This window comes from Carassius auratus, chromosome 1, assembly GCF_003368295.1.
Source record: "Carassius auratus strain Wakin chromosome 1, ASM336829v1, whole genome shotgun sequence".
In the NCBI taxonomy this organism is placed as follows: domain Eukaryota; kingdom Metazoa; phylum Chordata; class Actinopteri; order Cypriniformes; family Cyprinidae; genus Carassius; species Carassius auratus.
The window spans coordinates 17,074,491-17,090,231 of NC_039243.1; the positions used below are offsets into that span (position 1 = coordinate 17,074,491).

Here is a 15,741-nt window from a genome sequence, read left to right on the forward strand (position 1 = left end):
ATTTCTGAAGGAGAGGCTTCATAGAACAAGGAAGACATCAGCCCGTTTTTGTGACAGTGAAAACAGCAGTATACAGATAGGTGAATTGTGTGAAAAATACGGTGTTTTTTTTACACGCGAAACATGAACACATGTTATATTGCTCATTGTAAACACAATCAAAGCTTCAAAAAAGTGCGTAAAACGTGACCTTTAACAATTGTAACATTATAAAGTTACATTGTAAAGTAACAATTATTTTATGGCATTACTTTCCAAAATAACAAGTGTTATTGGTGTTTGGTCACAGTATTCAACACCCACAGGCAGGGCCGTAGCTGGGGTCAGCGGGGACCCAGTGAAGGTTGTACCAGTGGGCCCTGTTTGAAATTGTTTAATTTATATGTTCGTTCATTTTTATTTCTTTTTGCTATTTACACAATGTTTAAGTTTTTTTCAAGTTTGTAGGTGTCAAGGTACAGAAACCGAATAATTAAATGTAAAATAGCACTGGATAGTCTTCAATGTAAAAATGTAATATACAATCAAATCAGACACCTTGAACATTTCTCACGTTATTAGTTTATTTGATATTGCTTCTAAAATGGTTATAAAATATGACAAGAACTTAGAGTTAAACTATGTCAGAACAAATTTGTCTTGATAATGTCATAACTTTGATAGATATGTACATAATCAACCAAAACTACAGACAACTGTTATTATGACAATATTTACACAACTATCAATACTTTGTTGACCAATTACCAAGCAATGCTTCATTTTGTTCAGACTGTGGTGTGAAAAGCTTGCATTAGCAATTCAGAAAAAAACACATAAGCAATAAATGGTGCTTTATAAGGTGCTGAATAATTTTTGTTCCCAATTTTATATATAGATAGATAAAATATTTATATCTATCTATTTCACTAGTAGTTCACTGTATGAAGATTCCTAGGGTATCTTCAAGGGATACCCAAACCCTAAAGGTTAGAGAAAAACGTACTGTACCATGGTATAACAGTAATACTCACTCTCTCAAGAAAGTAACTCATAGTCTTGAATGCAAATGGAGAAAAACTAACTTAGAAGTTTTTAGAATTGCATGGAAAAACAGTATGTCCAGCTATAGACAGGCTCTAAAAACTGCTAGGGCAGAGCATATACACAAACTCATTGAAAATAACCAAAACAATCCAAGGTTTTTATTTAGCACAGTGGCTAAGTTAACAAATTACCAGACGCCACCTGATTCAAATATTCCACCAACGTTAAATAGTAATGACTTTATGAATTTCTTCACTGATAAAATAGATAACATTAGAAATACAATAGCGAATGTAGATTCTACAGCGTATAATACTTCAGTTTCATCCATCGCACCCAAAGATAAACTTGCAGTGCTTTACAAATATAGGACAGGAAGAGCTAAATAAACTTATCACTGTATCTAAACCAACAACATGTTTATTAGATCCTGTACCCACTAAATTACTGAAAGAACTGTTACCTGTAGCCGAAGAACCGCTTCTCAATATCATTAAAGGGGGGGTGAAATGCTCGTTTTCACTCAATATCCTGTTAATCTTGAGTACCTATAGAGTAGTACTGCATCCTTCATAACTCCAAAAAGTCTTTAGTTTTATTATATTCATAAGAGAAAGATAGTCTGTACCGATTTTTCCCGGAAAAACACGAGTGGCTGGAGGCGTGACGTGTGGGCGGAGCTAAAGAATCACGAGCACCAGTAGGCTTTTGTGTTGAGCGCGTCTGGAAGCTGTGACACCGTGAGGACAAAACCAACCAAAACAAACCATGGCTAACAGTCAGATTCAGCGTATATTTATGATCCAGAATCCGATCCAGAGGCTGAAATTGAACAAGAGCAGCATCAGCAATCAGTCTCTATGTGGTATGTAACGTACTGAAACTGTATATATTTGCTTAGCGGTTTTGGAAAATGACTAAGTTCCACTTTGTCATCTTTTTTTTTTTTTAAGCTGTACATGTGGAAAGTGCAGTTTGATGACAACATCGTATGTTGTTTACTTGATGTGCTTACGCGCCGATAGCTAAGTTAACAACACAGAGATATTTGAAGCAGTTTTACTCGTGCAGTTTGATGACAACATCGCATGTTGTTTACTTGATGTGCTTACACGGCGATAGCTAAGTTAACAACACAGAGATATTTGAAGCAGTTTTACTCGTGCAGTTTGATGACAACATCGCATGTTGTTTACTTGATGTGCTTACACGCCGATAGCTAAGTTAATAACACAGAGATATTTGAAGCAGTTTTAAATCACCGCATGCGGTTCCAACACACGATCGTGACCCTTCTTCGTTGGGACTGCATTATCCTTAAGAAATAAACGATGTGCAAATCCGGCATCAAACTGGACCTTGTTTGTAAAACAAGCATCTTCGAAATGCAGGGGAACAAACACAAACACTTGCACAACTCCGTTGATGCTCTGTAAAAATAAACTCCATCCACTGGTCCCTTAATGCTGTTTCTCTTTTGGTAATCTGTGCAGGGTTGTCTTGCCCTGGCAACCAAAAACACACTCCTTTTGTGACATTTCGCGACGCTCTCGCTCTGATCAGTGAAGTCTGTTGTGCTCTCAGTGCTGTGCTATACGGGAGCGCGCGCTCTTCCGGCAGACGTGCCCTCAGGACCCATATAAGGAAATTCCGCTCCATCTAACATCACACAGAGCCATACTCGAAAAAAAACTTTCCGAATCTTGTGACAAACCGGAAGTAGTATTTTTGGAACAGAAATACTCCTTCAAACGTACAACTTAATTTTTGAAACTTTGCCCATGTTTAGCATGGGAATCCAACTCTTTAACAGTGTAAAAAACTCAGTATGCATGAAATAGCATTTCACCCCCCCTTTAACTCGTCGTTATCTTTAGGTCATGTCCCAAAACCATTCAAGCTGGCGGTTATCAAGCCTCTTATTAAGAAACCAAAACTAGATCCTAGTGTACTGGCAAATTATAGGCCTATTTCAAATCTTCCATTTATGTCTAATATTTTAGAAAAAGTTGTGTCTGCTCAATTGAGCACCTTCCTGCATAAAAATGATCTGTATGAAGAATTTCAGTCAGGTTTTAGGCCCCACCATAGCACAGAAACTGCACTTGTTAAAATTACAAATGACCTGTTCCTTGCATCAGATCAAGGCTGCATCTCATTTCTAGTCTTACTTGATCTTAGTGCTGTGTTTGACACCATAGATCATGACATACTCATAGATAGATTACAAAACTATACAGGTATTCAAGGGCAGGCTCTAAGATGGTTTAGATCCTACCTGTCCGATCGCTACCATTTTGTTTACTTAAATGGGGTGTCATCTCATTTATCATCAGTAAAATATGGAGTGCCACAAGGATCCGTCCTAGGTCCCCTTCTATTTTCAATATACATGTTGCCCCTTGGTAATATTATTAGAAAATACTGAATTAGCTTCCACTGTTATGCTGATGATACTCAGCTATATATCTCAACAAGACCAGATGAAACTTCCCAATTATCTAAGCTAACAGAGTGTGTTAAAAATGTAAAAGATTGGATGACAAATAATTTTCTCCAATTAAATTCGGATAAGACAGAGATATTAATTATTGGACCAAAAAACACTACACAGAATCTTTTAGATTACAATCTGCAACTAGACGGATGTACTGTTACTTCCTCTACAGTCAGAAATCTGGGTGTTATATTAGACAGCAATTTGTCTTTTAAAAATCATATTTCCAATGTTACAAAAACTGCATTCTTCCATCTTGGAAACATTGCCAAGCTAAGCCTAGAAAAGCTAGTTCATGCATTTATGACCTCTAGACTGGACTACTGTAATGCACTTCTAGGTGGTTATCCTGCTTCGTCAATAAACAAGCTACAGGTAGTCCAAAATGCAGCAGCTAGAGTCCTTACGAGGTCAAGAAAATATGATCATATTACCCCAATTTTACAGTCTACCACGCTACAACCCATCACGCACCCTAAGGTCAGAAAAAACGCTGGACTTTTGGTAGTTCCAAGGCTAGCAAAGTCCACTAAAGGAGGTAGAGCTTTCTCACATTTGGCTCCCAAACTCTGGAATAGCCTTCCTGATAATGTTCGGGGTTCAGACACACTGTCTCTGTTTAAATCTAGATTAAAAACACATCTCTTTCGCCAAGCATACGAATAATGTATCTTTTAAATTGTTAGTGTAGTTGCATCTGATCAAATGTGCATTTTTATTCATTAGCTTGGGTTAAGCTAATTTTACTTTGTTGGATCAGCAGCTATGCTAATGATGTCTCTATTTTGTTTCTATGTTTTGCCACAGGACTAGGATTTACACAAGCTCCAGTCTGGATCCAGAACACCTGAGAAGAGATGATGCTGACCCTCAGAGGACCCCAGATGATGCTAACCTTGAATCAACAAACCAGGGTTTCCGCGGGGTCATAAAAAGTAATAAATTTAACAATAAGAATTTAAGGCCATAAAAAGTCATAAAAATGTCTGGATTTTCCATACAAGGTCATAAAAAACATTTAGCCACGTCTTAAATTGATATGCTAGTCCATTAATTTGTTCTTCCATCAAAATGTGCTCGCAGCGGCAATGGCATTCATTTGTTTCACCTGTTGTAGTTCTGTATGAGGAATCTGGGTGGTATCACACTGGTATCACAGCGTTGCAGAACTACAAGGTCCATGCGGCAGCATACAGACTTGTCAGAAGGACTTTCAAAGAAACCAGCGCGAACTCCGAACATACTGTATCATAATGAGTCACTGCTTAAATTAATTGAAATCATCCTGGCTCTCACAATGGGAAAATGTACCTTAAACGATCTATGGCTTGAAGAAGGTGCATTTAGTAGCTGGCTCAAGCCCATCGCTAACAATCGGTATGAGAGAGTCGCGTATCACGGACAGTCCCTCCAGCACATGAACGAACAAATACTAATCGCAGTTTTGAACAAACAAAAGGATGTGAAAGAGCCCAATTCAGTACCACAGTGTTTAGGTGTTTAGGGCTCACGCTGAGAAAGGCGTCTCAAAACGCTTGTACACCGAATTTGCTTCTTTTTGCTCTTGTGCCGACAAATACATACAAAATGTGTCAAAATACCCGCCTTGGAAAGCATGCTCGAAAAAACTTATTTATTTGTCAGTTATTTCTTAAGTGAAAGTAAACAGTTGAGGAAAAAGATGCGTTCATCGTCTCTTAAAGTGACCGCGCCTAATTTAGCTACTGGCTGCTGTAATGTTAATCCAAGAAAATGAAAGAAAAATCACTCACTGCTCTTGACTTCATTACTTTGTAGTTTTAACAAGAATTTAAGCACAGTCAAACCAAAAATTATCCAGACTCCAGATATAATTTTTGATATACATATTTTACTAGTAGGTACAGGACACAAATACATTTATGTAAGTGAGTATAAGCAAACTGTGACATATTATACCCAAGATTCTTTTGCACAATCTGACTTTGCTGCAGCCTGGAATTGAACTGCTGGTTTCATCTGGTCAGAGGAGAACTGGCCCCCCAACTGAGCCTGGTTTCTCCCAAGGTTTTTTTTCTCCATTCTGTCACCGATGGAGTTTCGGTTCCTTGCCGCTGTCGCCTCTGGCTTGCTTAGTTGGGGTCACTTCATCTACAGCGATATCGTTGACTTGATAGCAAATTAATGCACAGACCACTGATCTATAATATAGAACTGGATTGCTCATGACATCATTAAAGTGAAGCTGCCATGCCGCCATATTGGTAATCCCTAGTGTGCGTAAACATTCCATTGAATTAATAGGAATTTGTATGATTGTAATGAGAAAACATCACCTAAAAAGTCAGCGTTTATAAATATGAAGTATCTCTGTACATTATTACAATGCAAACACCCTAGGCATGTAAACGGTTATTTTTTAAGTGTCGGGAATTTCCCCTACTTATTAAAAAGCTACATTCATTACAGTAGTGAGCATGAACATGATGAACATCAGACGGACACGACCTCAACACATATAACAAAGACAAAGTGTTCGTTCTGAAGTCTGAATTTATTCAGAGAAAGAACTGACTACCGTATTTTCCGGACTATAAGTCACACTTTTTTTCATAGTTTGGCTGGTCCTGCGACTTATAGTCAGATGTGACTTATTTATCAAAATTAATTTGACATGAACCAAGAGAAAACATTACCGTCTACAGCCGCGAGAGGGCGCTCTATGCTGCTCAGTGCTCCTGTAGTCTACCACTGAAAACATAGAGCGCCCTCTCGCGGCTTTAGACGGTAATGTTTTCTCTTGGTTCTTGGTTCTAAATAAATGCAACTTATAGTCCAGTGCGACTTATATATGTTTTTTTCCTCATCATGATGTATTTTTGGACTGATGCGACTTATACTCAGGTGCGACTTACAGTCCGAAAAATAAGGTATATACAGTACGGATTTAAAGACATAAAGCTTTATTTCCCAGATAGTAAGTTAAGCTTTTCATTTAATTATAAAGCAATATTAACAACATAATTGTATTATTCATTGTAATAAATTAAAATCCATTTCTGATACTAATACGTTCATGTTTAATAATTCCTGAATAATTATGTTCATATAGAAATAAGGTATATTTTGTGTTGGATCAGTTACCTGTGTCATCAGTGCGCAGCAGACACACCCACCTAAACGATTTAAATATATCACTTATCCTGCCCCAAAAGATCATAAACACTGCAGATAACATCTGAAATAAACATTAATTTATTACACATAACATAAAAACGAGTCCCGTTTGACTGATTTGCTTCAAATCGAGTTATTTTAGGACAGCGTTTTGAATGTAACTCAATGGTGTTCTCTGCTGGTAGGGATTAGTAAAATGGCGGATCGAACACTTCCAGTGGCTTTCACTGCCTGTTGGCAGTTTAGAATGCGATGAGTGATCCAGTCATATATATATAGATCAGTGGCACAGACACTATTTAAACTGAACAGAGATAACATCACTGAATTCAATGATGAACTGCCTTTAACTGTCATTTTGCATTATTGACACACTGTTTTCCTAATGAATGTTGTTCAATTGCTTTGACTCAATGTATTTTGTCTAAACGCTATATAAATAAAGGTGACTTGACTTGACTAGAGATATAACGATTAACTGCAAGCCGGTTGAAAATCAATTCAAATATGTGATGATTCAAACCGATTGAGATGCTAAACAAATTCAATTCGATTTATTTAGGGTTAAAAGTTTATAGAAATGCATGTCTGAAGGAAACTTACTGTTTTTAGAAAAGTTTAGGAGTCTGAGTCATCGGACTCGGAGAATACCCGGCCGTGATCAGACACTGCTTGTGTTTTTTGTAACTTGCAACTTGTAAAATTAATAAAAGAAAAGTGTGAGCCAAAAAAAGCGATCTCTCTCTCTCTGTCGTTAGAAGCAGAGCGCGCAGTTAATGCAAGTGCACGCACGGTAATAATGCTTGCAGACTTGTGGTCGAGACAGAAGCCCACCTGACTCTGGAAGGTCAACGGTGACTAGCCCTGACTCCGGAAGGTTAACGGTGACTAGCCCTTACTCTAGAGGGTCACTGAGCACCTGACTCGACTCTGGAGGGTCCACGAGCATCTGACTCGACTCTGGAGGGTCCCCGGGAACCTGACTCGACTCTGGAGGGTCAACGGGAACCTGACTCGACTCTGGAGGGTCAACTCTGGAGGGTCAACGGGAACCTGATTCAACTCTGGAGGGTCAACGGGAACCTGACTCGACTCTGGAGGGTCAGCTGTGGCTGTCATCCCGTGCAGAGGCGCTGGGTAAGCAGCCATCTTGTGCCATGTCTCTGGACTGGCGGCCATCTTGGGCCGTGTCGCTGGACCGGTGGCCATTTTGGGCAGTGGCGCTGGACCGGCGGCCATCCTGGGCATTGGCGCTGGGCTTGAAAATATTTAACTTTAAATATTTAGCTCTCCGCTCCACCATCCTGGCTGGGGAACGGGAAACATCAAAAGACATACCGCTGGATCGTTGTCTTGATGGAGTCCTTCTGTGACGTTCGGGACCCAGTGAAACACAGTGAGAGAGAGATCCAAGTGCAGGTATGTTTTTATTAGGGTAATCCAAAACGTAATCCAAAACAAACCAGGGTCAAAACCAGAAAACAGTCCAAACATACAAACAAAGAAGGAACAGGAAGGGAACAGGAACAGGAACTCGGAAGGTGAGGAACTCGGGAGACGAGAAGACTGGTTACGACATGAAATGGAAAGTAAGGACTCCATAAAGACAAACAGGAAAAGACGAGTAAGTATAGGAAGGCTAATGACTAATAAGTGAAGACACCTGGTGCAATTAACCGGAGTGCAATTACTGTGATGAAGGGACAAGGCTAGTGGGAATTGTAGTGCCTATGGTGAAGTGCCTAAGGGGAAGTGAGCCCACTAGTGGACACCCAGGGAAGCAAAGACTAGACAGCTTGACAGTTTGTAAGATGCTCAATTGGTACTAAGAGGCCCAAAGTGTGCCAAGAAAATATCCCCCACACCAATACACCACCACCACCAGCCTGAACCATGGAAAGAGGGATCCATGTTTTCAAGTTCTTTATGCCAAATTCTGACCAAACCATCTGAATGTTGCAGCAGAAATCGAGACTCATCAGACCAGGCAACGTTTTTCCAATCTTCTATTGTGCAATCTTGGTAAGCATGTGCGAATTGTAGCCTCCATTTCCTGTTCTTAGTTGACAAGAGTGGCACCTGGTGTGGTCTTCTGCTGCTGTAGCCCATCTGCTTCAGGGTTTGACATTTTGTGCATTCAGAGATGGTATTCTGCAGACATTGGATGAGTGGTTATTTGTGTTACTGTTGCCTTTATATCATCTCTAACCAGTCTGCCTATTCTCCTCAGACCTTTAACATCAACAAGGCATTTTCATTCACACAACTTCCACTGACTGGATTTTCTCTTTTCCGGACCATTCTTTGTAACCCTAGAGATGGTTGTGCATGAAAATCCCAGTTAATCAGAACTTTTTAAAATATTCTGCCCGTCTGGCACCAACAACCATTCCATGTTCAAAGTTACTTAAATCCCCTTTCTTCCCTATTATGATGCTTGGTTTGAACTTCAGAAAGTCATCTTCACCACATCTAGATGCCTAAATGCATTGAGTTGCTGCTATGTGATTGGCTGATAAGAAATTTGTGTTACCAAGCAATCGAACAGGTGTGCCTAATAAAGTGGCCAATGAGTGTATATAATAAGATTTGATAAAAAAAAAAAAAAAAAAAAAAACAAATTGGGGGGGTTTATTACTGCAATAGATTCAGACATTATTACATTATTACATAATTACATTATTTATATGTGGTGCCCACCATAATTTATGTTAAATTATAACACCCAGAAATCTATTTTCATACACTCTTTTAAAACAAATTGTTCAATTTCCACTGCATTCAGAAACGGTTCCAAAATTATCCCTAAACAATATAAATTTGTCTCATCAGCAAAAAAAACATTTTGTAATATTTTAGACACTTTAAATTTTTCATTTATATACAGTACAAACAATTTGTGGCCTAGCACCAAATCTTGTGGAAATGCCACAGTGACTTTCATTAAATCTGATTTAACATTACACCAAGAGAAGGCTTTTGCTTTTATATCTCTCTCCAGTATCATTATAAATAAACTGTAATAAATATGCTTTAAGTTTTAATTTTATGTTGTTTTGATTTTACCTTCTGGGATTTGATCTGGATTTCCCCATTGAGGTTAAAGTTCAATCACAAACAACAAGCCATAAAGACAAGATGGCAGGCCCCGCCATTGTAAATGTGAAAACATTACATAACATAAAATGTAACATAACATACTTATCACACTGGATACAGTTTGTAAATGTTTGTAAGACTGTCAGTGATCTTCACTATTTATTTGTTTTGTTCACTGGAGCTGCACTAATAGGGCAAAGTCAATCAGAGAGAAACTTTTAACACAAAGTATTAAAAGTTACATCTAGTCATAAATAGCATGTCTTTTCATCAATCTGTCATCCCTGATATGCAATGCAATGCAATACAAAAGGGGCTACCACTCTTTATCATTTACCAGTCAAATTTATAACAAGATGATAAAAAAGCAGTATTATCTTAATGCTGGAAAGACCTATATATATATATATATATATATATATATATATATATATATATATATATATATATATATATATATATATATATATATATATATATATATATGTCATGTCCGCTGTCTGATCACCCCATTCTTCGATGTGTTTCTGTATATGTCTGCATTTCGTGTGCACATGGTGTTTTGTTTTGGTTTTGATCGTTCGTCTTCAACCTATCTGTGGCGTTCCTCCCCCCCCCTCATCACTACAGTTTCCGCTTCTAATTGTTTGACTCCACTCACCTGAATTCAATGTCTGTTCATCTCTTGCTCTATTTATTCCCGTCTGTCGTGCCTATCGGTGCCAGATCGTTGTTCCTCAATAGTCCCTGTTTATAATAGTCATGCCATTGTTTGCTGCTATTGGTTTTTGTTTTGTTTTTCTATTTTTCCCCTCTCTCATTTCCTAGACCGGGCACCGGCATTTTTCAGAAGAGTTTTTTGTTTGCTCCGTCTCTGGCTCTCTCGTGGCTTCCTCCCCTCTCCGCTCTCTATGCAGCCGCACCGTTGGGCGCCCCCTGCCGGGTGTTTATACAAGGATATTAAAGTCTCTTATTTTTCTGTTGGACCTTTTTCCTCATTTCCCGGCCTGTTTCTGTTCGTTGGAGGGAGTTTTTCTTTTTTTGAATTTTTTGAATAAATTGGTCTCGCACTGTAACCTGCATCTGTGTCCAGTTGTGTTCCTGACAGAACGATTGGCTAGCGGGTGCAGATTCTGTCAGAACCGCAGTCACCCAGCAGGGTGTTCTTTTGGGCCAACACGAAGCCAGACTCACGAATACCACAAGGGAGGTGGAGTTTCTAGCCAACCAAGTGGCTGAGCTGACCAACCGCATCCAAGAGCTGCAACGAGAGGCTGCTCAGGGTGGTGCAGTTCACCATATTTCTCGCCATGAGCCTGAGCCCCGATCTGTTTCCCCCACAGAAACCACTGAGCCTGAGCCTATGCAGGTGGGGTGCCTTCGGCTCACTCCTCAACAGAAGCAGCAACTGTGGAAGATTTTTATTGGTCAATATGTAAACTAATCAGGCATAATCAATGTGAATCTAGCCATTTATGTATCAAGTTATTTTACTGTTATAATCATGCATTTGACTGTATGTAGAGGCCTGCGTGAGAATGGAATGTGCAGAGAGTGCAGGGGTATAGTATATGGTGCAGCTGCACACTCTATTTGGACATTAGACAAAATATATGATGAGACCTCCTTGGTGCAGACATTACCAAAATACAGCATATAGTAAAGTTGGATGTCCTGTTTTGACATAAGACAAAATATATGATCAGGCCTCCTCGTTTCACTTAAAATAAATTGTACATCCTAAAAGCAAGCTGGAGACACAGCCATAAAAGGTAAAAGAGTTAATAAACAGAACCATATGTATGAAATGTATTGAACATGGGCACGCCTTCAGAAGCAATGTATAAAATAGAGAACCGACACAGACTCGTCAGACTGTTCTGCAGAGCTTTCTCAGTTTTATTTTCTCTTGAAAATAAAATCTTTCTTATGGAAACAAAACCCTGAGATAGTGTGATTCCTCAGATCCATGGAAGACGAAAATACACTACATTTGGCACCCCAGATGGGACAGGAAAGGAGCAGCAGAGTGGACGACTGCTTTTGAGCTGACTGATGAGCAACACACACACACAGTGGTGGCCACCATAGAATAAGGTAAGCATTTTTGCTTATATAATTAGTGTGTGTTGTTGACTGGTCAGTTCTGAGCGGTAAGGTCACTTAAAATCTGCTCTACCAAATTTAGAATTAATTAAATAAATAAAAATGGGGGGTTTTGTTTCCAGAAGAAAACTGCATACATATATTTGGTTTACTGAAAGGTCTTTTAGAAAAGGCCTGATTTTAATCTGGATAGTGTAGGCAGAAAGACATTGTATGCAATGGTCTGTGTTTATTGGATAGCTGGGCCTAGGTAAGGACAGTGATAAACGGATAAGCAGATTAGTTAAGGAATCACGAGGAAAAGCCCCACGGATACCGCTTTGAGAAAGTATATAGTGAAAATTCTCGAAGGTCAGAATAGGTGGGCCCTTAAGGACGCTCTAGGAAGAGCTGTGTTTTGTTGTGTGGATGTAACTGTGTCCGTACGAATGAATGTGTGAACGATGATGAATGTATGAACAAATAAATTCCGTATTGGGTGGGTAAGGGTTGAGCACCGTTCCTGGACCGTCACTTCGGTGTGACCTGGTCTAGGATTGGACTCGACCCAGATCCACTTGAGAGGGATGAATGTATGATGAGCCTTGATAATAAAAGGATCAGTGAAAGAGCGAGTAGAGCTGACAGGTCACTCAAGAGGAGTGTAGAGTACTCTGTATTTATGTATATAGAGATAGCAGATATGGTGGAATATAGAAATAATAATAAATTAATTAAAATAAGATATGCATTCATTATTTCATAACTTGTCTTAATATATGAATTTAAAAGATGGACGTGCTTAAAACTTAATATCTAATATGTGAAGACATCTAAAATGTGTATCTTGTTATCCCTGGGACACAGTATGCAAGTTAATCCATTACAGAGTTTCAGAGATTGGGCTTGTGTAAATGTAAAAAATGAAATTAATAACTTGTGCAATGTGGAATGAAAGCAAGATTGGGTGACCAAGTTAATAGACATTTGGATTCAATAGGAAGGGAACTAGTTGTTTAAAGAATTAAATTTAATTATTTTATTTACAATAATAGGAATTATTTTATGTTGGTTAGGAAACATTAATTCACCAATACCAGATTATTCTGAATCATGTATGCAAATTTAGAAGAAAAATTATGATTGAAGTCTTTATTTTACCATACACATGTCATGCTGTTATAAAAGGAAGGTTTATTTTATTTTATTTCAGTATACTTAGATAATAAAGGTAGCTGATTTCTGCATTTTGCAAAGAAGAAAAAATGCTTGCTATTTTCCTGCAATGAAGAACTTGCTTCACTAACAAAGAATAAGATAACTGCTGTTTTCAACCAGATGATTTTGTTTTTATTAAGGGACCACTGAAAGAGGAGGTGGAAAAGTGAACATTAGAAAAATAGCTGACTGCTCAGAAACAATTTGGTCAGAAGTTACATAGGTGCATTTGATTAATGCAGTCTCTGAGTGTGCAAATTTCAGATGACTTCTGGAACAGTGCCTTGACAAAGGGAAGCAATGAACTGGTGTCTGTCGAGGAATGGCAAAGCAGCAAACACAGCTACAGAGAGAAGAAGAGGGAGGGGCTGATGGATGTTCCCCTCGCCTCCTGAAAGAGAAGAACACTTTTCAGCAAGGAGAAAGACTGAAATTAAAGCAGGAAAAGGTGAATCTTTCACTTGAGACTTTTCCTGAGGGTGAAAAGAACATTATGAAATGCAAAACTCTGGCAGAAAGCAACCAGAAGCCAGACTGAGAAGAAGCAGAGTAACAACGAAGACCGTACACCACAACATCAGGTCTTTGAGTGCCATCACAGACTGATGACCCAGTACAACAGCCCAGGCTGATGATCTAACCAGAAAGACTTTCATCCCTTCAGTGCACAGGTGCTGAATATACAACGAACACTATAGAGACTGCTTCAAATGTTAATTATTTTATTTCATTATCTTATTTACTATGTTTCAATCTTGGTTATTCACTTGTCTCACAGCACTTCTTTAAATTCTGTGTTTTAACTAACTCTCTCAATCTGCTTTTCAATAGGTTCCAGTTCAGCCTTATGTCTGAAAGAAATAATAATTTTGACAGACAGAAGTGAGTACTTGACTCACCAATCAGATAAACATGGAGCTGGATTTGGCAGAGTAAGGCTGTTTCATTAACCAACTGGGGGAAAGCACAACTGAATATTTGACAACAATGCTGAGCTCTTTGAAAAAAAAAAAGGGTATCTAAATGCACAATAGGAAAAATATATTTGGTTGAAAAAATTTAAATATTGGTCACTCCATTTTGTCATTTTCTAAGGTAAAACTGAATAAAATAATATTGAATAAAAAATTATTCCAAAGATCCAAAATCATGAAATCACATATACTGTCATCACTGGGGATAACAAGATGGAAATGTTGATGGCCATGGATCCTAGATTATGCAGAGATCTCCAATCCGGTTCTCAAAGTTGCTCATGAGCAATAACAAAAAAGTATTTGACTAAACTTTAAATTAGAAAGTGCCATTTGAGAAATTATAATTGGCTCTCTTAAATGCCCAATGCCTAGGCCTAATATTCTAAACAAATTCATCTATGAGATTTTGGAAAAAGAAATGAAAAAAAAAAAAAGGTAATTTAAATAAAAATAAGTTTTTGGCCAAAAAGGGGAGTGAAAGTGTGTGAAAAAGTATGAATGATGGTGTTGTATGGCATGAAAGAGAGTGTCTGACGAGACACTGAGGCAATTCAATCAATTTGCCAAAACAGCTGTATACAAATATGAATGTGGGCCCACAGGGCAAACTTATGCCCAGTAAAATAATGACTATGAATGAATTTGGTTAAATTTCCTGGTCTGTACCTAGGTCTTTGTTGTGGCAGAAAGAAAAACAGTGCCAAACATGCGCAGCGTATAACACGGGAAGGCAGAGCAAAGCAAGCTTGCTCTGTCCACCCCACATCTAACTTTCTTTTCAGCATATCATGATGGACCTGATTGTGTCAAAAGGATGAAATATTGTCTTTCTGACTATTAAAATACAGTGGGTTGAGTGTTTTCCAGGTCAAAAGGCCTATGCTACTGAGCAAGATAGGCCTAGATAAATTATCCATTAATATAGTGGAACTCAGTTTACAAAACAAAGAGATAACTGAATAAGCAAATTGTTGAGAATAAAATTGAAATGAATTGAAAAATAGTAAGGATGCTAAAAACTGAGTAAAACCAAGTTCTTTGTTATATTATAAACAAATGGGTATTCACCCTTTTCTCATTATAAGGACAGCACTGGAATTGTGAAAACTCAAAAAGGGGCCAAGACAGCCCTCAACCCACATTACATCTCCACAGGTCACACCAAGAAGGACGAATAGCAAGATGAGCAAATTAGCATGCTTGATAACACTAACAAAAATCTCTGAAGTTTTCCATTTACAGATGACAGCAGTTCTAGTAAGGCCAAGGAATGCTTCGCTCCATCAAAGAGAACCAGTGAGGGTGCAGTTATGATCTCAAGAGAGCCTGGCATTAATCAGCAAAACGGTTACAGAGTGACACCTGAGTTCACATCTCTAACCTTAAAATACTCCAACCAGATTCAACAACTCCACACAGCATGAAGTGAGGGATGAAGGGCGTGCTAGTAACGACCCACCCTTGCCAACGAGGGAAAGACCATTGCAACGACTCGCAAAGAGTCTCCCTGGTGAAGATGGAATGAGAGAGTGATGGGACTGCTACTGAGATCAAAATACTTGGGAGCAGAGAGCTATTTGTGATGTTATATTCTTTATGTTTTGATGTTTATTCCTCTTGGATTCTACATGTGTGCTGAAGTGCTGAACATTGTTTTATCTTTAATTACGGGTTAGGGAGACT

The 15,741-nt window shown here is 38.5% G+C and overlaps 1 protein-coding gene across 6 annotated transcripts in view; it reads right to left on the bottom strand.

Annotated features, from left to right (window-relative positions):
• Nucleotides 1-15,741, bottom strand: part of LOC113090925 (centrosomal protein of 97 kDa-like) — a 57,091-nt gene that overhangs the window by 11,338 nt on the left and 30,012 nt on the right. Inside the window, exons 10-11 of one of the 6 annotated variants that reach the window (XM_026256744.1) lie at nt 10,440-11,186; nt 7,030-8,830 (exon numbers count right to left, since the gene is read on the bottom strand). The exons of 4 other annotated variants lie outside the window; for them this stretch is intronic. The gene's annotated coding sequence lies outside the window, so the exon portion shown is untranslated. Of the gene's footprint in view, nt 1-7,029; nt 8,831-10,272; nt 11,187-15,741 lie in introns of those variants that run through there. One more of the 6 variants, XM_026256666.1, reaches the window with a different exon arrangement.